This window comes from Crocuta crocuta, unplaced genomic scaffold (assembly GCF_008692635.1).
Source record: "Crocuta crocuta isolate KB4526 unplaced genomic scaffold, BGI_CrCroc_1.0 scaffold309, whole genome shotgun sequence".
In the NCBI taxonomy this organism is placed as follows: domain Eukaryota; kingdom Metazoa; phylum Chordata; class Mammalia; order Carnivora; family Hyaenidae; genus Crocuta; species Crocuta crocuta.
Window position 1 is genome coordinate 719,960 of NW_027531581.1, and position 25,412 is coordinate 745,371.

At 34.2% G+C, this 25,412-nt stretch overlaps 1 long non-coding RNA gene across 1 annotated transcript in view; it reads left to right on the forward strand.

Annotated features, from left to right (window-relative positions):
* Positions 1-2,967: 2,967 nt before the first annotated feature.
* Positions 2,968-25,412, forward strand: part of LOC144238856 (uncharacterized) — a 119,757-nt gene continuing 97,312 nt past the window's right edge. Inside the window, exon 1 of the long non-coding RNA XR_013337230.1 lies at positions 2,968-3,049. This is a non-coding gene — a long non-coding RNA (uncharacterized LOC144238856). The remainder of the gene's footprint in view (positions 3,050-25,412) is intronic.

The window sequence follows — 25,412 nt, forward strand, 5'->3', positions numbered from 1 at the left end:
TGGGATTTTTTAGATAATTACTAATTTTTAAAACACATATTAGAAAGCTAGATAACTATCCAATATTCATCAAGGTCCACTTAGATAAGCTACCAGATCAGGTACCAACATAATCCTCCATATGACTGCTTGGGATTAGAATCGTCAGTAAAGATAGCACCTGTTGGCTTGATGATAATTATGTGAGTAATCTTTCACCTTTAGTGTACTGTATTAAGTACATACTGGAAAAACATTTTTTCTACTTTTATATACTGTAGTTCTTGACCACAGTCTAGACACGTTTCTGTATGAAGATATTTAGGAAGCACAATAGGAATCAGGAAGCTCATAAAATGTAAGAGAAATCTATTGTTAAATTAGAAAATTTAAAGGGGTACAGGTTGATGAGGAAAACTACCAAAACACTTTTCATGATATCCTTCTAATTGCATTCAATACATATAGAAGCCTTCTGTATAAAATCAAGATGTTAATGTTTTTAGTAACTTTTTAATTTTTATTTCCCTTAAATATCTGATTTTTTAACAGTCTCCGTAGTCTTACTTTTTCATTTTAAATATTTTTATTTATTTTTGAGAGAGGGTGAGTACAAGGGGGAAAGGGCACAGAGAGAGAGAGGGAGACAGAGAATCAGAAACAGGCTCCAAGCAGACACCCGAAGCCTGGTGGGGGGCTCCAACTTGAACTCATAATTGTCAGATCATGACTTGAGCCAAATTGGACACTCAACTGATGGAGCCACCCAGGCACACCCTACTTTAAAAAAAATTTAAACCGGTTTAGGAGCACCTGGGTGGCTCCATCAGTTAAGCATCCAGCATCCAACTTTGGCTCAGGTCATAATCTCACAGTTTGTGAACCTGAGCCCTCCATTGGGATCTCTGCTGCTGGAGTGAAGCCTGCTTGGGATGGTTTGTCACCCCCTCTCTCCACCCCTCCCCCACTCACGTACCCACTCTCTCTCAAAAATAAATAAAGATTAAAAAAATGTAAACCTATTTAATATATTTACAAATTTCTAAAATCTCATAATAAAAAAATTGTATAAAGTGAGAAGTCTTCCTTCTACCCTTGACTTCTTTGTTAGTTCTCAGCATACCTTACACTGTTATTTATTTCTTACATATCATTCCCAGAGATTTATATACAAGCAATTTTATGTATTGATCTTACTGAAATAGGTTTCATTTAACACGAAGTATCTGTTTCTATCTCTAATGTGAAAGGTATTTATTGAATAGATTAAACAATTAAAATTATTTACAAAAGCTTTATGATGAAGATAACCTAAGTAAGTGTACAAAAAGGATTTTAATTTCTGACTGTATCTACAAATTAGGATGTAATTTTCAGATACAATTACTAAAATTCAACTCTGTTCTTTTTAAACAAGAAGGGATTTATCATCTTGCCCAGCAAAATGCCAGTACATAAGAAAACTCCAGTTCTGTTTAATTCAAGGTTCAATAATAACCTCAGACTTCTAAATTATTTTTAACCTTTCTCCTCTGTCATTTTTATCAGTTTCCATCTAAGAGAGTGGCTCTCATATTTGCCAGAAGCTAACATAGTTCCAGACTTCATATCCACAGACAGTAATGATTAGGCAAGGCCAAGGCCACTCATTTATGTTTCCCCTTTTAAAAATCAGAAACTTTTAATGAAGCATTTTCCTCCCTAGCACATTTACTATCACATCTCATTGATGAGACTGTCTCACATGCCCACCAATATACCACTAACAGTAAGGGGATTACTTTCAGAGGTCTAAACAAGCACACTTTTACCACAGAATTATGATGTAGGAAAGAAACATGAGAACAAAACCAGTCTCTTCTAATAAGAAGGAATAGAATAATAACCAACAGTGTTTCTATACTTCCTATGATCACTCATTTGAGAGAAAGAGAGAAAGAGAGAGAGAGAGAGAAAGAAAGAAAGAAAGAAAGAAAGAAAGAAAGAAAGAAAGAAAGAAAGAAAGAAAGAAAGAAAGAAAGAAAGGGAAAGAAAACAACATGCAAAAAAGATTTGATTAATGAATGGAGAAAAACCACTGAGTAAATGTTTAAATAAAAGAGCTTGGGAAACTGGTTTTGAGAAAGAAGTGTAGTAAACAGATATATCTTCATTAACCACTCAATAGATATAAGTATTAGTTAGCTTAGGTTGCTATAACAAAATATCATGAACTGGATGGCTTAAAAAACAGAAATTTATTTCCTTACAGTTTTAAATGTTGGAAGTCCAATATCAAGGTGCTGGCCAACTTGGTTTCTAGTGAGGACTCCTTTCTTGACCTGAAGATAACTGCTTTCTCCTTGAGTCTGCACCAGTCCTTCTCTGTTCAAGCAGGGAGAGAGAGAGAGCATGAGCTCTCTGATGTCTCTTCCTAAATAAACACAAATTACACTGCATCAGCACCCCATCCACATGACCTCATTTAATTTTAATTACCTCCTTAAAGGCTCTATTTCCAAATACAGTAACACTGGGGAGCAGGGCTTGAACATAGGAATTTGGGGACATCATAATTTAGCCTGTAACAATGTGCCACTCTTAATAGAAATATACATTTCAGCATATAATGGTTGACATATAAATTATGCCATAGAAGGAAGCAATGATTGCAAAACATCTTTCCAAAACTGACAGTGGAAAAAAGTCTCCAATTTGAATTAAAGCTAAAAAGTGGCTTTAAAAACCTTTCACTAGCAAATATTACCATAACGTCTTTGGTAATGACAATTTGGTGCTTCCAGCAACAGTAAATGATTTAGATAGTGTTAGCAATACTTCCAATTTACCCTTTGACTAGTTTTATCACCCAAACATAAACAGGGCATGCTGCCCTGGAGCTGAGTTACTTGCTTTTGATTCTGTAGACTTTTAATGCTGTAATTCTTAGACACAAGATCAGGAAAAGGAGAGGCCCTGTGAGGATTTCTAAATCATTGCCTTTTTCTCCAGGAACGCACCTTTAATTTCTGATCAGTTCATCTCAGAAACAATGAGCCCTCGGAGACCTAACTCATGAGTTCACCTAATGGTGAGTGTTTGGTTGTGTTCTTCTTTTAACTATTTTAGAAGAGAAACCATTTTTGTTGAAGGCTGAGCCAATAACATATAGGGAGACAAACTCCAGGATAATATTGCTTTCCCATATACAGGCATAATTTCAAAATTTGGAGCATCAGAGAGGGCAGTGTGGGTAGATAGTACTATTTGTTTCATGGTTTATTTACATTACAGTCCCTAAAGGAGTTGTTAAATGTCACCTAGGAATTATGTCTCACGAATCATAATGAGGAAAACATGAGCATTCAAATAAGGCAAAAATAAAAATAGAAGAAAAGAAGCTATTAAGTTATTTAAACAGTTGATGAAAACTCAGTCTGTTTAATACTTTTATAACCCTGGTGGAGCTAAAGGCTGGTTAGCAGTCCTCTGTGAGTAGGAGCTCATAATATGAAAGCTTTTCCATGGAAAGGATTCAGGCTTCCAGTTTTAAGAACACGGCAGATTCAGAGGGTTTTAATTTTCACTCTGGAAATGACAAAGCATTTTATATCTTAAACCGGAAAAGCTGGTTACCCGTTGTTGGTGTTTCTTTTGTATATATTTTTATTACTTTTTCCCCCTGTCAGCCTTAACCTTCTCACATCAGATGAATATCTCAATATGAAAAAGAAAAATGATATATATGCAGCACAAATTACAGTATAGCACATGATTTATATGAAAATCAGCCTTTGGAACAGGAGGTGAATGGTGATAGTGGATAATATAAGGGTATAAATTTGCAGCCTGAGAAGTGTTATTTGGTATTCTAGAAAGTCTTTGATTCCTGAGTAATATCACGGTTTACATAAATATAACTATAACATTAATAGAAGTTAGGGAAATAGAATATTATTTGAAAATTCATGAACTGCATTTGGATTACTTCTTTATAAAATACAATATTGAAATCAGCCCATATCTTGTAGAATAAATTTCCCCTTATATGTATTTTTTTTTTTTTACTTCAGTAAGTAGGTATTTTTGCAAAGTGTTAACAGGCTATTAGTTTGTGTATGCTTATTGTAGAGATTTCTTTAATTTTCTTAGTTTGGTATGATTAGTATAAAAATACATCCACTTCTAAAATCCCAAGCAACCTAATATAAAAGAATTATATCCATATATAGCATATAAAAGGATTTATTTGGTTATTTTTTTAGTTGCTTTAGCCTATGTGGTTTTTATCGAATGTCCTTTCTGCTTCAGTAGCTCATCCTGGAAACCACATTACTTGTATTTGTTATACCCTTAGGCTCCTATGGCTGTTAACCATTTCTTGGACTTTTCTAATTTCTAATGACTTTGACTGTTTTGTGGGGTCTAAATACGGTGTCTCTCAATCAGATTGGGGGTCCCCAAATGTGGGGAAATGATCTAGTGGAAGCTAGTGGCATGAGAGGTGAAATAATTCACCTGCAATAAAACAAAGGAGATAGAAGTTTATTGAATACACCACAAGGAAGTGGTGGGCAGGACAGCAAAGGAGAATCTGTCTGCAAGGAGGCAGTGGATGGGGGCTGTGTTTAAAGGGTGAAGGTGAGAAGGTATGGTAACATATGGAATTCTCCCCTCTTGGGTAACTGTGACTGGACCAATTCTGGCCTGGCTGATGGGTCAGTCTATATTCAGCCAGGGGGTCCCTCTGGGCCCTTTCTATATTCCACTACTCAAGCCTGTTTTCCTAAAAGCGGCCTCTGTAAGTTTTGAGAATTATAGGTTAAGTATTTTTTAGAATGTTCTTCTAGAATTTGTCTGATATTTTTCTCATGACTAGGTTGGCATGAAGGGTTTTTGGGAGGAATGAGACTATCAGTAAAGGGTCATTTTCATCATATCATATTAAGGGTACGTAAAATTAACATGATTTACTACTGTTGATAGTGCTCTTGGTCATAGGGCTGAGGTACTATTTGTCAAGTTTCTCTACTACAAAGTTACCATTTCCCCTCATTTCATAGTGTACACATATATATGTTAAAATAGTTATCTTTTATTTGATTTTAATTCCTGTATAGTTAACACACAGTGTTATGTTAGTATCAGGTGTACAATATACTGATATACTGATATACTGAATGAATTATTCAGCTAGTCCAGTGCTCACCATGACGAGTACACTCCTTAATCCCCACCACCTAGATCCTAATCCTGAATATTTCTATATGTAAACATCTATATTTACATTAAGATCATCACGAGTTTATACTGATGTTTCTAACTTTAATCATTGTCAAATGAATTATTATTTTAGCCTTTTTCTTTTTCTTTCTTTTTTTTTTTTGAGAGCAAGAGAGAATGTGAGTATGGGAGAGGGATATAAGAAGAGAGAGAGAGAAAGAGAGAGAGAAGGAGGAAGAATCTTAAGCAGGCTCCATGCGCAGCATGGATCCCAATGAGAGGCTTGGCCCCATGACCCTGGGATCATTACCTCAGCCCAAATCAAGAGTCAGATGTTTAACCACCTGAGGCACATAGGTGTCCCTTAGTCTTTTTTTTTTTTTTCTTATCTGTATATCCCCACTCCAACTGTGAGAAATGTGATTTCTATCATCTGTTCATGGAATTGGCCAATAGCAGTATACTTATATGGTGGTATTAGAATATTTATCCAAATTACTTTGGGACACAATTTTATCAACTGAAGTTGATAAAACAGTGCTTAGGAGTGGTTCCTTTTGTCTTTAGTCTCACAAACTATTTATTTCCAAAATTACCTTGGTAAGCACCTTTTCCTTCAACACCCTTCTACACATTTGCAATACAATTAGATTCTCTTGTCACAATCGACATTCCTGCTGGAGACCAGCAATCTCCAATGAGTTTTTTCTTAGTTTGCACACATGAAGTCTCACTCTTTGTGCTACAAATTTCTATGGAATTAAAGCGTGCATGTCATTATCCATCATTAAAATATCATACAAAGTAATTTCACTCTCCTAGAGGAACTCTTTGCTTTGTTGGTTCCACATTCGCCTCCTACCACTAAATCTGTGTGTACCATTGATTTTTTCTTCCTGTCTTCATAGCTTTGCCTTTTCCTGAATGTCATTTAATCGAATCATATACTATGTAGTCTTTTCAGATTGAATTGTTTCAAATTATTAACATGCATTTAAGATATGTCAGTATCTTTTAGCGACATAATAGCTCACTTTTATTTGTTTGTTTATTTGCTGGATGATATTTTATCCTAAACCATACTTTAGTCACTTATGGAAGATCATGTTGGTTGATTCTTGTTTGGGAAACTATGATTGAAGTTACTATAAACATTTGTGTTCATGTTTTTGTGTGAACATAAGTTTTCAAATCAATTGGGTAAATACCTATTAGTGGTATTGCTGGCTCCTGTGTTGAGATTGTATTTGAGTTTGTAAGAAACTGATAAACTTTCTTCCAAAGGGGCTATACCATTTTGTTTTCCAGCCACTAAGAGCTACACAATTGCAGGATTAATTTGCATATCCATAAGTGATTTGTGTGAACAGATTTAAATTCCAAGAGATTAATGGATAGCCATGAAATAAGATGCACAGAGTCCAAATCACAAAAGCCCAAGTGTCACATTCAAACTATGGAAGGGTGGAATCCTCACTGAAAATTTTGGCTAGTTGGAGGGATACAGTTATTTGTATCCTAAAATTATAACTATTTTAGCAATGTTAGGACTAGAAATGTAAGATAAAATTTGGAATAAGAAAAAGCATTACATTGTCAGTCAAAGAAATCCGAGTCATGGATGATGATAGAAACAGCAATGAAAGACGTAAAAAGCAATCTGGAAAGTAGACACACTCTGAATTGTTATGGAGATGTAATTGATAATGGTCCCTTGGGTGTGGGAGGTCAGTGAGGAGAACATAGCTAGCAGTCTTTGGTATCTCACTTGATTTAGTGGCACCATTAACTAGGATGCTGAACAGAAAAGAAGTTTGGCATAAAACATACAATGAGATCAGATTGATATATATTGAATTTAATGAGGGATATCCACATTTCATATAAAGATTCAGAAATCAGAAGACATATCGTGATTGAAGAGATAGATTGGAGAAGCATCTCTCCATAGGTGTTGTTTGGAGTCTTGGATTATAAGTAAAGGAAGCCAAAAATGAGGTGAGAGAAGGCTGACACAGTAATTCTGGTTTTAAAATAAACTTAGATGAAAACAAACACATTAAGAAGATTAAGAAGTTGTGACAAGACAACTGAAAATGAACACGCTTGAAGAAAAAAAATAGAGAAAACCACAATAGGTACTTGTAAAAAAAAGAATAATTGGATTGCATCACAGATTTACTGAATCATAATCTGTGGGGCTTTGAAAAATTGCTATACTATGAAAGACTATTGAGAGTAAATGCTATTTTGAAATGAATTGAGAGTGTGCAGAAGATAAGGAAATTGAGACACTGAAAAGAATTTATGTAGTCATTGTGAAATTTGCCAGCGAAAGGAGAAAAACTGAAAGCATAAGATGGGTGAAGAATAAATATGTATTAAATATGAAGAGATAAAGGATGAAAGAAGATGAAGAAAAGGGAGAGGGTTCCTGATGGAAAAAATTCTATTTAAATATGTATAGATTTATAGATTTATATTATATGTATATGTATACAAACACCCACACACAGCTAGTGGTTATGAATGTGGGCTAAATGTCCATCAATGGATGAATAGATAATGAAGATGTGGTATGTATGTATTAAATGGAGTATTACTTGGCAGTCAAAAACAATAAAATCGTGCCATTGGCAACTACATGGCTAGAACTAGAGGGTATTATGCTAAGTGAAATTAGTCAGAGAAAGGCAAATATCATATGACTTCACTCATATGAGGACTTTAAGATACAAAACAGATGAACATAAGGGGAGGGAAGCAAAAAATATATAAAAACAGGGAAGGGGGCAAAACATAAGAGACTCTGAAATATGGAGAACAAATCAAGCGTTACTAGAGGGGTTGTGGGAGGGGGGATGGGCTAAATGGATAAGGGGCATTAAGAAATCTACTTCTGCAGTCACTGTTGCATTGTAGGCTAACTAACTTGGATGTAAATTAAAAAAATAAAAGAATGTGGGCTATAGAGTCTTAGCTCTGGGAATCACCACCTATGACATTTTGAGTCCATAACTTTACCTGTGTTTCAGTGTCTTCATCTGCATAAGAGATAAGAATACCCACATCCTGAAGGAGCTGGGAGAACTCAGTAAAATTAAGTAGGAAAGACTTGGTGCAGTACTTGCTACATGAGTGGACATGAATTAGTATTTTGTTAGTGCTATGTCTTCAGCTCCTCAGAAGGCTCTGGTATAAGATTGGGCGAAAACTCCAAAAGTCAACACCCATCCTTTCTGTATTTCAACATATACTAACTAGAAAAAAAGTAAATTTAAAATAAATAATCTATACCTGCATCCATTTTTTCTTTTTCTTTTAATAACTTGATCCTTTTTTTCAATAGAAATCCTCTTAGTAATACTGTAAAGCCCTCAAGAAGAACAAATCAGCATTTCTCAGCTAGTGTTCCCAGAAAAAAATTCTCAGCAGCAATACCTATACTCTATAACTTCGAGGGTGAGTTTTTCTTATAGTTGGGGAAAAACATGGTCTTTCTGTGCTCTCTAAGTATATTTTGGTTGATGGAAATGTTCCACTTTTCAGCAGTTAAAAATCTCAAACATTGGTTGATTTCTAGAAATGTAAATGTTTAAATACCTGGAGTTTGCATTGTTGTATTTGTTAGTCAAATGTGTAAACAAGCCCCTGAGGTTTTTCTCAATTAAGGGATAACTGCTAGGGGCTCACCCAGGTAGAGAAATACTTCTGAGTGAATCACATGAAGATTGTGCTTGAAGATTAGTAAATTGCTTCTAATAATAAAATTTCAAAGCTTTTTCCTTTGCTGCTCTAACCTTGGTTACTGCCTTCCTAGCAGGGATATATTTATAAGCGATAAATGCATAGGATGTACATAACACACAGGAGTGGAAACAAGTCTCTGATCCTTACCAGTGCTCATTCCAGAAAAGCACGTACTCTAATTTATACTTGGGTTTGATCTTTAATTAGGTGAATAATCACGTTTACACTCGTATGTAATGATTTACTATGTAAGTAAAATATGTTTGTTCTTACCAAATGCCTTAGTTGCATGATATTCACTTATTAATAAATTCATGGGTTATTTAAAAATAATATTTTACCATATTTGCATGCTATAAAATGGTGTGTAATTATGAAACAGTTTTGATTTAAATTTAGCAGTAGCAATAATAAACCAAAACTTTTTACTACAGTGAACTTATTAGGATTACTTGTTGAGTATCTTAGTGATTTTACAATATATACTTAATGATTCCTATAGTATAGGAAAATATACATTTTATTTTTATGTATTTATTTTCTTAAGCTTTTTACTTATTTTGAGATTGAAAAGATGCTTGCTAACAAAAACTGCTTTACTGCTTACATACAAACTTGGTTTTCCATGTTGAGCTGCTTCTGGGAAAATTATGTACTTCAACTGTGCTCAACGCTAAAAATGAAATGACAAAAAAAATGTTTTTAAATTAGTGAATATTTGTATCCAAGATGTATAAGAATATGTTCTAGTTTTATTTATTGATTTGAGAGGGGCTGGGGGTAGAGTGAGAGCAGGGAGGGGCAGAGAGAAGTGAAAAATAAAGGATTCCAAGCAGGCTTCATGCTGCCAGCTCAGAGATCAACACAGGGCTCAGTCCACAAACTGAGATCATGTCCTGAGCCAAAATCAAGTCAGACACTTAACCAACTGAGCCATCCAGGCAACTCAAAGAATATGATCCATTAATTTGGAAATAAAATCAATGTGACCACTAAGGATTGATGAAAGATGCTATTGTTGATTCTTGAAAAGGTAAACATTCAACAAAGTGCCATATACTATGCTTTAGAATACTGCATCTACAATTATCACTTTTCTAAGAAAAATGTCTTATACATCAGACATATTTTGTAGGTGCAATTCACTTTTCCTGACAGAATACAAATCTCATGTCATTAATTTAATTGTTTTTTCTCCTTTCTATATTCATGAAAACCCATCAAATTAATAATTTAAGTTTTATTCTATCAAATGAGCACTCACTGTCAGGAAAATCAGGTCAAGTAGATTTCATATCTCTATATATACATGTAAAGCGGCATGATGGGAATTTGTGTTACTATTGAATTTACTTCAGAAGTTCTACAATTCTCTTACATCACTGTTCATTGCAGGCTGAATAAAGTGCCCATAACTTTACTGGTTCCTTTGAGATTTGGGGACATACATTTTTCAGTCTACTAAGGACATTTTTTATTTCTCACAGTGTGAGTTATCTTCAGTAAGATGATTGTATCTTTAGGTAAGACATATTAAAACTGGCAACCATTTAAAACATATTAGCTCAGAATGGATTTCTACTTATTACCGCTGAGTACTGCTTGCTTCCTGAACACATGCCTACATGGTATTTCCTTAGAGAAATCTTGTTGCAAGATTGTCTAAATCTGATCCATATTTAGGCTGACATTCCCATTATTCCAATTAGGAAAGTGTCAGCCATTACAGTTTATTTACTGAGTGACGGACACTATTGATATTTATAGATTTTTTTTCTTAGTGTCTTTCTTGGTTCATCATTTAGTTTCTTGTTTTCGTTTTTTTAAATAGAGTTTACGTCTCAAATGCAAAAAATTCTCTTGTGATTCCCAAGGCTAATGAGAAGCAGTATGGTCTGAAAGGACGGCAAGACTCACAACAAATGGACGATGTTGTTGTTGTTATTACTAGTTACCAGGCCTAGCCTATAATGAAATGGTAAATACTTGAAATTTGGCTCCAGGCTATCTCCTCTCTTCTGCCACATTTCTGTTCCTCTACATTCTTTGCCTCCTCAGGTCCTCAGTGCCAGAGTTTTTATCATCTTGGACTTGACGCTGGACTGTTTTTATCATCTACCTTCCCTGGAAGGGACTTATTCTGTGTTCATCTGTTTCTTTGTTCCTTAGAAATTTCTAATAATAATAATAGTATAGTTACCCTGTACTTTGCCTACTCAGCTAATGTGAATTACTTAATGTGGACACGTTAACTTGAAGCCATAAATTATACCACAGTGAGGTGACCTTCCCATCCATTCCTTATGAGAAATGGAGTCCAGGCATTGTCCTTCATGTCACAACTCAGCCTGTCCAAATTTTTAGTCTCGGTAACTTAGTTCCGATCTGTAACTCCTGCTTGATTGCAGTAGACTTATACATTGTCTTTCCTTATGATATCTATATTCTCCAGCCCTTCAGTCAATGTAGACATTCTAAATGTTGCCTGAAACTTGTCAGTCTTCTTTTACGGTATTTGATGTTGATTTTTAAGGCAATATGGCTGACTATACATCCAACAAAACTACTTCTAGTACAGCTACTAAAAATAATAGATAAAATATTTTTGAAATCAACTTTATTGAGCTATCACTTATATTCATGAAAGTATACATCAATTGGTAGCACATTTTCATTAACCTGAAGAGTTCTCTTATGTCATTTATAGTCAATCACCCACCAACACCTTGGCCCTAGGCAACCCCTAGTGTATAAAATGTTTTTAAAAATTATCTTTAATGCATTGTTCACATCCTCTGTATACAAAAATACATACAAATATATTTCTAAGTTATTCAGAAATCAAAAAAGAAACTGTAACAAAAATTTAAAAATAGAATTAAATTATTTTTTTAAATCTCATATTTAAATGGATGGTGTATACCTAAATAATTTTAGAAAAGAAAAACTGTAGTTCTAAATGCTCATTTTGAAAGAAGAAAGAATTTCTCAAATAATAAGTGAGAAAAAAAATTAAGTTTATTACATTGGGTATATTCTGGCCAGGAAGGTGATATGTGACCGTGAACCAAGGAACACTTAATGTTCCCGAAGGGACACTTGGGAAGTGTATCATGACATCCATCCAATCCTCACAATTATCCTAAATTCCTTCATAATTTTTTGTCTTACTTGTCTAAGCTTGGAAAAATTTTCTCAGTAGCCCTTAATTTTGAAATAGACCATGACTTAAAATCAACCATGAGGGATTTCTTCCTTTGGAGAACTTACCTAACTGTTAAGGCCCAGCTCAGCTTTGAAGTTTCCATTTGACTTGAGTCAAAGGAAGAGAATCAGAAGGAAAAGTGGAAGCAGGAAGTAATAATGGTGTATTATGTTATAGAAAAGGGAGTATATGACAAATATAGTTTCAAGTTGTAGTTTAGGGAGATTCAAATGGAATACAGTTTTAAGTTTTCCCTATTATTTGTCTTAAGGAATCCTTAAGGAAGCAGTTTTGGAACATAAGTTCTTTTTTTTTTTTAAACTTTTTAAGAACATTTATTCAGTTTTGAGAGAGAAAGACTGAATGTAAGTCGGGGAGGGGCAGAGAGGGAGGAAGACACAGAATCCCAAGCAGGCTCCCGGCTCTGAGCTGTCAGCACAGAACCCGACAGGGGACTTGAACTCACAAACCATGAGATTATGAACTGAGCCAAAATTGGAAGCCTAATTGACTGAGCCACTCAGATGCCCCAAGGAACCTGAATTCTTCTTCTTTTTTTTTTTTTTTTACAGCCATCCTTATATTAAGCCTGGTTCTATAGTCCATACAGAGGTTCTAAAGAAACTAAATATTTCTTAAATTATTTTTTGTTTAAACTGCCTAGATTAGATTGTCATATCTCTAACTAATATTCATAAATTGATTCAGTATAATTCCAGTAATAGGGAAGAAGAAATGACAAACCAGAGTTCAGTACAAACTATCTGTTTGGACTTACAGTCAGTATCCTGGACAAATATATACTTTTACTAAGATGTAATCCACATACCATATAATTCACCCATTAAAAATGTGTAATTTAATGTTTAGTATACTTATAGAGTTGTACAACACCAAAGATCATAAAAATATAATTTTAGAAGATTTGCTACTCCAAAAAGAAGCCTGTTTATGTATTAAAAAATATTTTCCATTCCTTCCAGCTATAGGCAACCACTAATTTACTTTCTCTCTCCGTATCTTTGTCTATTATGGTTATTTCCTATTAATGGAAGGATATAATATATGGCCTTTTTGTCACTGGCTTCTTTCACTTAGTATGTTGGGTTCAAGTTTCATACATGTTATAGTATGTATCAGTACTTCTTTCCTTTTTACTGCTGAAAGATATTGTATTTTATACATACACTACATTTTATTTATCCATTCTGTATTTAAAAACATTTGAGTGGTGTTTGGTTGGTTAAGTGTATGACTCTGGATCTCAGCTCAGGTCTTGATTTCAGGGTTGTGAGTTCAAGCCCTTTGTTGAACTCTGCACTGGGCATGAAGCCTACACACACACACACACACACACACACACACACACACACACACACACACAATAAATAATAAAAACATTTGGATCCATGTAACATTTTGGCCATTGTGAATAATGCTGCCAGGAACATTTGTATACATGTTTGAGTGGATATGTGTTTTCATTTCTCTTGGCGTATATGTGAGATCACATATTAATTCTTTGTCTAACATTTTTAGGAAATACCAAATAATTTCCACAATGGCTGCAGTGTTTTATTTTAAATAATCACCAGCATTGTATGAATGTTCACATTTCTTCCCATGCTTATTATCATCTGTCTTTGTCATTAGTCATGTCATAGGCATTAAGTGTTATCCCATTGTAATTTAAAACTGATTTTCTCTAGACACAAATAAATGGAAAAACATCCCATGCTCATGGATAGGAAGAATAAATATAGTTAAGATGTCATTACTACCCAAAGCTATCTACACATTCAATGCAATTCTAATCAAAATTGCACCAGCATACTTCTCAAAGTTAGAGCAAACTATCCTAAAATTTGTATGGAACCACAAAAGACCCCGAATAGCCAAAATAATACTGAAAAACAAAACCAAAACAGGAGGTATCACCATCCCAGACTTTAACCTCTACTACAAAGCTGTCATCATCAAGACAGTATGGTATTGGCACAAAAACAGACACATAGACCAGTGGAACAGAATTGAGAACTCAGAAGTGGACCCAAAAGTATACAGCCAACTAATCTTTGACAAAGGAGGAAAGAATATCCAATGGAAAAAAGACAGCCTCTTTAACAGATGGTGTTGGGAGAACTAGACAGCAACATGCAGAAGAATGAAACTAGATCAATTTCTCACACCNACACACACACACACACAATAAATAATAAAAACATTTGGATCCATGTAACATTTTGGCCATTGTGAATAATGCTGCCAGGAACATTTGTATACATGTTTGAGTGGATATGTGTTTTCATTTCTCTTGGCGTATATGTGAGATCACATATTAATTCTTTGTCTAACATTTTTAGGAAATACCAAATAATTTCCACAATGGCTGCAGTGTTTTATTTTAAATAATCACCAGCATTGTATGAATGTTCACATTTCTTCCCATGCTTATTATCATCTGTCTTTGTCATTAGTCATGTCATAGGCATTAAGTGTTATCCCATTGTAATTTAAAACTGATTTTCTCTAGACACAAATAAATGGAAAAACATCCCATGCTCATGGATAGGAAGAATAAATATAGTTAAGATGTCATTACTACCNGGCATATTCTCATGTACTTATTGGTCATTTGTAGATCTTCTTTGGTGTAATGTCTATGCAGAGGCTTTGCTCCTCTTTAATTAGTTTGTTTTTATGCATTGCTACTCCCAATTCCCAGTTCTATAAGAAGACTTTAAGTAAACTTTTTAAATATATATTGAAAGTTCCCCAATGTGACAATTTTATTGTAAATTATATTTCCTATATTTTGCTATTTAGAAATAAAAGTGTGATAATTTTAGTTATAATAAGAGACTTATAAGAGGCAAGAATCTGATCAAGAGGAGGACATGTGCATAGATTAATAGAGACCCATGAAAATATCTGATCAGTATGCTGCTTTAGTATCATATATCTGAGGATCATAACCTAATAGTTGGTCCTTTCCAGATGGAGAACTGACAGATATGCGGCCTCTGATAATAGAAGGTGATTAAGTGGATCTTTGCTGCACCCTGACTCCCACTGACAAAAAAAGAGTCTGAGGAAAATTTCCAATTATTTGAGGGATGACTCAAATGGGAGATTAATCTATAAGGACCATAGGCTATTATAACCTGTCACTTGTTATTTCTTGCAGCTGACTTGAAAGAAAAACTTAGCTGACCTACATTTGTCCTTTGACCTGTGAACTTCCTTTTAAAAATTACCACCTGAAAGAGATGAGGGCAGGTAGACTGATTTAGGAAGAAGACAGATTTTTACAAAGAATATTAATGTTCAAAACTGATCAGTTTATCAAAAGTTTCTTAAAACATGAATATACATTTCTGCGATATATGATAAACTCAGTTTGGGGACTTCCATAAAGAGGAGTTTGTATTCTATGTAGAACAAAGTTTACCATTGCAGAAGGCAGGCTCTAGGGACCGAAGGGGTGGACTCAGATTCTGAAGAGATGATCTTGAGCCATGCTGGGAAGAAGGATTCCCTTGGCTCTTGGTGGGGTCTCCAGAATTATTGAAGACTCCCACCATACTACAAAGTCAACAGGAAATTCTATTGATCAAGCAAAATTAAATTTATTAAACTTATTGCAGCTGAGTGAGCATAAACTTGGTGAGGATAGGGCAGGTTATTGAAAGAATTTTAAACCTGATTTTAGTGATTTCAGGTGGATTTTTCTAGGTAAAGAATTGACTGGAATTAAAAAGACCTTATGATTAGAATAGCTTTGTTTTGGTGGGCACAGCAAGGCAATGGTGTTTAAATGTGTCTTGAAGATTGTGCTTTTAGGTTTGACATGTAGGCTAATGTGGAAGAGTTACAGACTTATTTTCTGAGAGGATATACTGCCTTGGATCAGCTGCTAGGGTCTTTTTGTTTGGTTTCAGAGATGTTTAACTAGGAACCTGAAAGTTGAATGTTCTCATCTTTTACTGAGTGACAGGTAATTATATTGGTTTCATTTCTCACTCTGACATACTTTTTTTAGAGAAGGAATGTGGAGGAAATAACATGGGAAAAATGCTTACATTTTGAACATTTAGAACTTGATTACATTTGGTTTTCAAACTTTCTATGTGTAATAAATATATTTTAATTAACTTTGGTAAAACAAGGCTTGAACTTTTAAAGTTTTCTATCAAAGTTATATATTTCTTATGGAAGCTATATAGATAAAAATCTAAGGTCATACCCCTTCTCAGGTTTCTTTGAAATGTGGTTCTTTATTTTAAAATTGTTCCAAGTATTTGAGTTTATTCTTTGGTCCTCATAATTTGACTTCACCATGTGACATTTTTGTCCCCATCAATTTATTACCATTTTTCCTATTTCTTTTGTTAATGGCATGCAAATAAAATGTACAAAGACCCAGTTTGGGGTGCATACATAATTAATAGGATTTGCATTATAATGCTTACATATTGTTCAATTCAGAACCAAAGGTTGTAAAATGATATATATCTTTTTTTTTTTTTTTTTTTTTTGGCTTCAGTTCCTGCTATCACCCCATCTCCAGAGTTATTTCTGTATTTATGGCCAATATTTGTCTTTTCTTTCTTAAATAATTTACACTTAAGTTGTGCTGATGTCCTGTAAGGCTGGGATAACAGAGGGTGGTGAACCAAAGACGGGCGAAAAACGAGACAAAGGAGCCAAGGGAAAGGGCTGAGCACACCTTTATTGAAAAGGACTCTCGGCGAGCTTCCATTGCTTTGGGGTAGAAGCAAGCTGAAGAAGGCACAACCAGAGACTGGGGAGAGGGGTATATATAAGACTTTATATAAGTTTTCTGGGTTGGGTTTCGTTTCTGCTGAGGTAACATGTCTTCTGAGAAACCAGTGGCGGGAAACTGGGAGCGGGAAGCTGGTGGCGGGAAAGTCCTGAGGCGCTCATAAGATGGAGTCCGATCAGCCATCATAGTGTCTTTTTCCGGACCCGTCAGACCAGCCATCTCGGTGTCCTTTCCCAAACCCGCCAGACCTGTCAATCTCAAGTTTGACATTACTTGGTGTTTTTGTTCTTTTGTGTTTTTCTCTTATCTGTAGAAATTTTGGAATTCCTTCCTTATCCTCAGTGCTGTGCTCTAGAATTTCGCTACCATGTATATGGTAGAAATACATGTATTTCTTCATCAGTATGAGAGATGAGTTTAAAGAAGCCTATGTTTCTCTAAATCCAGGAAATTAATTTACATGTTTTCACAGTCAGCCTATCTTCCTTTGAAACTGTGGCACTTCCTGAATTGATGTTCTAGTTATTCTATATTTTCTGTTTGTCCTTTATTCTACATTTTTTGGACATTTCACCCTTTGGATTTCTATTATTTTGTGGCATTTTCATTTTTGCAGTTGTATTTTTAAAATTCAAGAGATCTTTCTCACTCTCTGGTAATTCCTGTTTCACAGTATCTCCTGCTTTTATTTTATCATTAACACAGCTTCTGTAATTTACCTGAGACTACTAAATAAAGTTTAGTTTTAAATGTTGTCTTTTGTTTTCTGCACTACTTCCATTTAGCCTAATATCAAATTGTGTATTTTATTATCTTAGATTTTTCTTTTTTATTTCAGTTTTCTTCAAACTTTGGGTAACCCTCAGTTTTCCTCTCTTTTCAATAATTAGTCAATGGTAATACTCAGAAACTATGCATATGGGTTAGGCACATCCAGGGACACTTACCCAGTAATAGGTTGCATTTTAAGGAATATTCCAAAATTAGTTTGTGTCCTGTTCTCCACTAGGAAATGTTAAAATACTTAGAGCTTTAATTTAAGAAACCAGATCCCTTATCAGATTCTGCCTTGGATTCCTCTCTGCATACTCTATATCAGGGTGTATTTTGGTCTCTCTTATTATTAATATTATTGTTATTACCTTATTTCCCTGTATGTAACTGGCAAATTCCAATGTGGTAAGCTTTTTGGACAAACGACCAGGAACACATGTGGGTAAGTTTGACTTTTGCAATATAACCTTTTAATGACTGTGACCCCTCCTACTCCCACCCTCCACTGAAAGTACATTCATTGACTTCAGGCCTCTCAGGCTATAAACTAAGTCAAGTGACCAAGCTCACTGCTCTAGTACCTTTTTGTGTGGCATACCAATCAATACCATTCCCTCAGTTTTCCATCTTTGAGAAATCTGTTGATATCTTTACTGCTGAGGGCATGCAAAAATTTCCTTCCCATTTTCCTTATGCTTCCACCTTACTCACTTTTTTTTCTAAGTTCTTTAATATTATTCTGTTGGGTTTTTAATAGGACAGGGAATAAAGTCAGAAGCTTCTGTTGACATACTTAACATGTTAAAATCTTGACATGTTTAACAACAGTGTGTATCCCTGTATTTAATCACATTTAAAACCACTTTTCGCCTATAATATAAGCAGTGGTTAGAATGTATAAATCATACTGTTACTGTTGAGAGGAAGTTGAGATCGATATTAGCAATCTGCTTAGAGCAATCCACATTGCTATGGCATTCCTGGAAAGAAATTTGGCTATGTGGCTCAAGATGGTTAAAGATTTGGGGTGCTTGGGTGGCTCAGTTGGTTAAGCCAACAGTCGGTGAGTTTGAGCCCCACATTGGGCTCTGTGTTGTCAGCACTGAGCCTGCTTTGGATCCTCTGTCTCCCTCTCTCTGCCTCTCCCCTACTCAGGTGTTCTTCCCCACCTTCCCTCTCTCAAATAAATAAACATAAAAAAAAGAAGATTATTAAAGATTTAATGCTTGGTAGTTGTAACAGTCTGTCCTAAAGAAATATCTAGAGACTAATTTGAAGAACTCTGAACAGGACTGTTCATTGCATAAAAAAGTAAGAAGTTTTAAATAAATTAAATGCTAAAAGATTAGGAAATTATTAAATTAGTTGTGGTACCACTCATGAAAAGAATGCTTAAGCAAATAAAAATCAAAATAGGCTTAAATGATGCCTATATAATATTAAATGAGAAAGCAGAAAAAGATACTATGTATTCAATATAATATACATTTTAACGCAAATCATATTGAATTATCATTTTTATCAGAACAGTTATTGGCAACTTTAAAATATATAGATATTATAGGCAATTGTAATATATATATAATTATACACATTATATAATTACATAAGTTAAAAGGAATTATATGAAATATAAATAACAGCAAATACAGGAAAGGAATATCAATAGAGGTTATCTTGAGATGATATGGGATTTCAATTCATTTTTGTTTTTCAAATTATCTATAGAGAATGTTGTACTTGTGATCAGAATAAAAACTGCTGCTTTTGTCTGTATTTTGGGCTTTGCACTGTAAACTAATTTTGAACTTTAGAATGCCTTGATTACTAACTTACTGGAATGAGTGAAATGAAAGAAATCAAATGAAAAAATATCATAGATCTCTTCACTACAGTGTTCCTTTAATTTGTGTGACCTTTATCATCCAGCTTTCAGGGTATTTATACTCCTATCAGTATGTACAGAACAAGAGCAGTGCTCTAAGACAGGATTTAATATTACAGATTCATGAATAACTCGGCCTCTATCCTTTTGAGACAGTTGGGCTTTACTGTTATTTGGCTTATTTTCTGCTTCTGTAGGCATTTTCATCTACTGCATAGAAAGCACCTTTACTCTGCTAAAGTTCAGCGCCATTCTGAAAGATATTGGCCTAGAAGGGAGTTTGGGAAAGCAAGATAAGAGCCTTTTAAAATAATACATTGACAAGTTTGAACTAAGTCATCTTCTGATATGCTTGCTGAGGAAAAAAGTTCATTTGACTGGATACTTCATTCACTGTGTAAGAAGCCCTGCTCGGCTTCAATTAGTCTAAATGTTGATGGATCTGTTTTTTGCTTTTTTTGTTGTTGCTGTTGATGGGAGCTGTATATAAATGCATCATATTTTCTTTTTAATGTGTACTTTTTTAAGTGTACGTTTAAAAGCTGTAATGTATTTAGTATTCTCAAAAAACTTATTTTTGTAATGAGCCTCTTTTACATTTTCAACCCCGTCATGTATAGCAGTATTATGATACTGCATATGTTATGGACTGTAAAACACACTTTATGTCAGTCATTTGCAGAAAACTATTTTCGCCAGTAATACAGTAAGATAGATTATGCTGTTTTTATAGAAAATTAATAATTTCTTAGTGATTAGACCTTTTTTTCCTGACCTTTAAAATTGTTATTCAGTACAACTGGGGAAGTTTTGCATATGCATGTATCTCTTAGTTCTGAATTTAAATTACATGAGGTTTTTCCTATACAGTCTAGATACTGTGATAGGTCTTCCAAACTAGCATCAAGTTTTGCAGAAAGTCCTTTTAAAAAGCAATCACATGTCTATGAATTTAAGCTGATAGGATTCAGATCAATATAGAGTTACCTTTATATTAATAATATAAATAATAATACATATATAAATAATAATAAATAATAATAAGATTACCTCCTANCACCCAGGCGCCCCAAAATTTTTTATATTAGATTTGGGTTTTTTTGAAAATCTTAATTTTTCCATTTGTACAATTTTGGAAAGCTACAGCAACACCTTCAACCAGAGTATGAAAAGAGAAAAAGGGTACGGAGGATTTCACATGTCATGGGCAACCTCACCACCTTCCCTAAAAAGCAGCTATTACCAGCAAGGTCCATTAGGTAAGGTGTCACTGTTTGTCAGGAGTGTCCACTTTTTACAGAATATGCTTTTGGGGTACCTGGGTGGTTCAGGTGGTTGAGCATCTCATTTCATCTCAGTTCATGATTTCATAGTTCATGGGTTCGAGCCTCTGAGCGGGTTTTGTGCTGACAACTCTAAGCCCAGAGCCTGCTTCAGATTCTGTGTCTTCTTCTCTCTCTGCCCCTCCCCTGCTCACACTCTGTCTCTCTCTCTCAAAAATAAACAAACATTTAAAACTTTAAAACAAGAATATGGTTTATTTATAATATTAAATCTCCATCTTTCATAATTGTAGCTAGTACCTAGTTAATATCAAAGACCACAATATATGAAGTAGTTAGCATGTATGGAGAGGAAAATAAATGCTAAAACTCTGGAATTAAGGTAGATTCATTATAGTTTTCTTTAACTTTAATATTATTATATTTCTAAGACATGACCAAAATGAAAGTCTAGAGGCTAATGTTTGTCCAACACAAACTGACAAAAGGTTGTTTAAAATAATGGCTGATGGGAATTTTTATTCTGGAAACAAATTATAGTAACCAGATACATTAGTCATGCTCATTCCTGGATTCAAGTTAAAAATAGCTTTCCCAAGGGAGAATATTTCAAATGCCTGTGTAACATTACTAAATAAAGCATCCCTTCTCTTCCAGCTATAGGAGGTGTTCCTTTTATTCCTTATTTCTTCTTTTTTTAAATTCATAGTCTAGCTATATTTAGATTTGAAGTTATTTTATATTTATTTTATATGGTTCTTTATCATCTCAGTTAAAATCCTTAGGACCAGATGAGTTTTGGAATTCAGATTACTTTCATGCTTAATTGAGGAAAATTTTGAAACACATTTCAAATACAGAGAACACCTCAAAGTAAGTGGCATTAATATTTCTGCATCAAAATGTACAAATAATCACATTAAGTGGAATAAGTAAATAACAGAAGTTACTTTACATGAATTCTAGTCAGCTGTTAGGTCACTTATGAAATAACATTGGATCGTTAGAAAGTTTTGGTTTTAAGAATTCTGGATAGATATTGTGTACCTATGTGTCTGTGTTTGGGGTTTTATTTCATTTTGTTTTTGTCTGAGAAGTTTATATTGAAATGTAGTCTCTAAGTTAAAAAAAAAAAAGAAATGTGTCAGAAGATTAGAATTTTCAAATCAATATAGTGGTCATTTTTTTAGTAAAGAAGAATCACCAAATTAATATTTCTTGTTTAATATTTCATTGTTATTGGAGCATCGTAATTCCCAAAATATAGTAAGAACAAGGATTCCAAATTCAAATTCTTACATTTGGGAATAATCAGGTACCATAATGTATGAGGTGGTCAGATGGTCAGGTATGATGTAATAGGGAATTACAGAGAATGTAAACTTGAGGTGGGATGCCTTGCCTAAAGGCATCCACAGCTGTCTCTGCCTCTGTCTCTCTCTCAAACACACACACACACGCACACATACACACACAGCCAGATGTAATCTCTGAGTCAGAAAACTATGTATATTATAAGGAAAGATGGAAAATAATTTGGATAATTTCTGACACCCTAAAGAGTCTTTCACATTTAGCTTATTTGTGGTTGCCAGTTTTTTCCTACTTCTCTAAAAAAAAAAGAAATATCTAACCTATCATTAAATTATTCATTCATTTATTCAGTTAGTCATTCTTTAAACAAACAATTAATTCATTTTGTACTCTATTAAAAATGAGTGTAAAACTCTGGGGAAATAGAAATGAGTGAGTCAATTCATGCATTAGAGATGAGCTCAACAATATGCAGTTACTACACAGGGGTAAGAGCATGATGCTGCAGGATTCCAAAAGACGTGCACCCATCATGTTAGTCAGTCAATGTTAGAGAAGTGTTCACAGAGGTGACAAACTGTGGCTTGAAGGAAGAGTAAAAGCCAGTCAAGCAATGAATGAGGCAATGAATTCCCAAATAGATGGAAGATTGAAGGGACTGGGCTAATTGAGGATCTAAAGAGAATTCCGTAAGGGAAGAGCCTAGGATGCAAATTTATTTTGTGTTTTAAATAAGCAGACAAAAATATAGCTACCTCTATTGTTGAACATGTTCAATATTTTTGTCAGGTCCACACTTTGTTTTCCCTTTCATCAGTTAAATGCAGTGTAATTTAAGTGCAAATGCTATTTACGTGTCTGCTCTATTTTCCTTTTTCAAAAAGTTTCTCTCTGTACACTCTGAAAAGTGCAAATACTATTTACATGTCTGCTCTATTTTCCTTTTTCAAAAAGTTTCTTCCTACACTCTGAAAAGACCAACATAAACAAAAAACAAAACAAACGAAAACAATCCTCTGATTATATTAATAAATGTACATCAGAAAGAAAGAAAGGAAATAACATATTATAAAGAAAGAGAAAATGAAAGCAACAAAGTAAGTAGTTCTTTCGTAGCCATAACTTCAGAGTCAATCTGTCTCCTGTTTCAAAAAGCAAATGCAATTTGTTCTACATTTAAGATTCTGTATTATTTCCTCCTATTAATATACTTTAATATTTAATAGAAACCTCATCCTATAGCTTGAAACACCGAAAGAGAAGGATACAACTATCTCCAAAGCAAGGCATTCAACTACAGTTATAAACTTTTGTACCATAGCTAAATGGAAGAAATTGACTTAAACAAAATTATATATTGCCCTCTTTTATTAAAAATTTGTGCAAATGGAAAAGAATATGTGCATTCCAAATACATCCAGTGTTATGAAAAGTATAAGAGAGCAACAATAGCTTGAAAACCCATCGGGAGAAACTTCACACTGACCTGGGTAAAACTGCTAATTTAATTTTATCGTTTCAAGTGAAAGTAACTTGAAACCAAGGGAGACTAATCTGAACAGTAAGCCTAATTGCGAATGCCTCACTACATTATGTAGATAATAACAGCTCCCATGTGGATAATAGAAGTTAGAAGAGAACTGAAAATTACACTTTCTTTTACCATAGTGAAAATGAACTGATATTGCATCTTATCTCCCAATCCACATACTAAAATGGAAATTGCTTTCCAGGTTTTACTAATTTTACTGACAGGATATTTTGTGAAGATTTTCTCCCTTATGCACTTACTCTGATTAAATATATAAATGGACTCACTCACAATATTTTAAACTGACAGAAAAATCAGAAAAGGTGATATCTAGTTATAAACATGTTTGATTTCATATGGCTTTATCAACAGCGCTCATTATAATATCTAAAATATATTGAGAAGATTTCTGTTTCAAATCACTCTATATTAAGCAAAAGATATTCTGTTGATGAGCCCGTGAAATTGAATGTATTTGAAATTAGCATGAGCGCTAAAGCGTACACACAAACTCACACTATTTAACTAAACACATAAATGCCATTATGAGTTAGTATTGAGATGTTTAATATTTGCATTTAAATTTAAGTCATTTCAGCAAGTTATATCTCACATTAAAAAAAAAGGCATTCATACCTCAAATGCAGAGATTAAAAACCAAGCGAGGTGCTGGGAGAGATTATACAACCACACGTGTGTGAGTCCAATCCTGTATTTTACAGCACAGCCTTCTATCCTCATTGCAGTGAGAATACCAGACTCAGACTCCACAAACTTGGGTTTCCGTCCTCACCCAGGCTAGGGCTACTTGCAATTCATAGGGGCAATATTAATTAATTGATGTACTAATTTTACTTTGCCTTTGTTGATGTGTGCAATGCTCTTGATGTACACTCATTGGCACACATATGCACATAGAGGGGCAGACATTCAAGAAAATGTTCTTAGCAAGCAACAAATTGCTTGTTTCCAAGTTACAGTTATAATTCATGCCATGTTCACTGTGTTTAAAATTTTGTTGGGGCTCCTGGGTGGCTCAGTTGGTTAAGCATCCCACTTCGGCTCAGGTCATCATCTCAGGGTTCATGTGTTTGAGCCCCATGTCAGGCTCTGTGCTGACAGCTCAGAGCCTGGAGCCTGCTTTAGACTCTGTGTCTCTCCACTTATGCTCTGTTTCTCTCTGTCTCAAATAAATAAACATTTAAAAAATTAAAAAATAAAATTTTCTTGCACAGCACGTTACTACTTGGGGCAGTTATTATTACTTTTTATTGTTTTTCCACCCAGCTTTTTAAAATGTTTTTATTTTAAGCAAGTTAATGAAACACAGGATATTTTAATTTAGGTAATAGTACAGAATACTCTTGTCTCTCTTAAAATTCAGTTTATTCCCAAAAAGATGTTTATTGAAATAAAGATTCTAGAGTCTGACAAATTCTGAGCAATTCTGAAAGTTGTACTCAGTTGGTCTATTTTACATCATTCTGGGAATCGATTCCCCTTACCCCTACCTAAGAGTAGGCACTAAAGATTTAAACGCAACTTACAAAAGGATGCAAGAAAAGGTTTGATGGTAAAAACTTTTTGATCCAATATACTTGGGCTTTATTCAAGGGATCCACTAAATTGCCTCACTCATCAGTGAAAAAATCACTATTTTATATCAATAGTGGCACGATAACCTCAGAGCAAGTTACATAAAT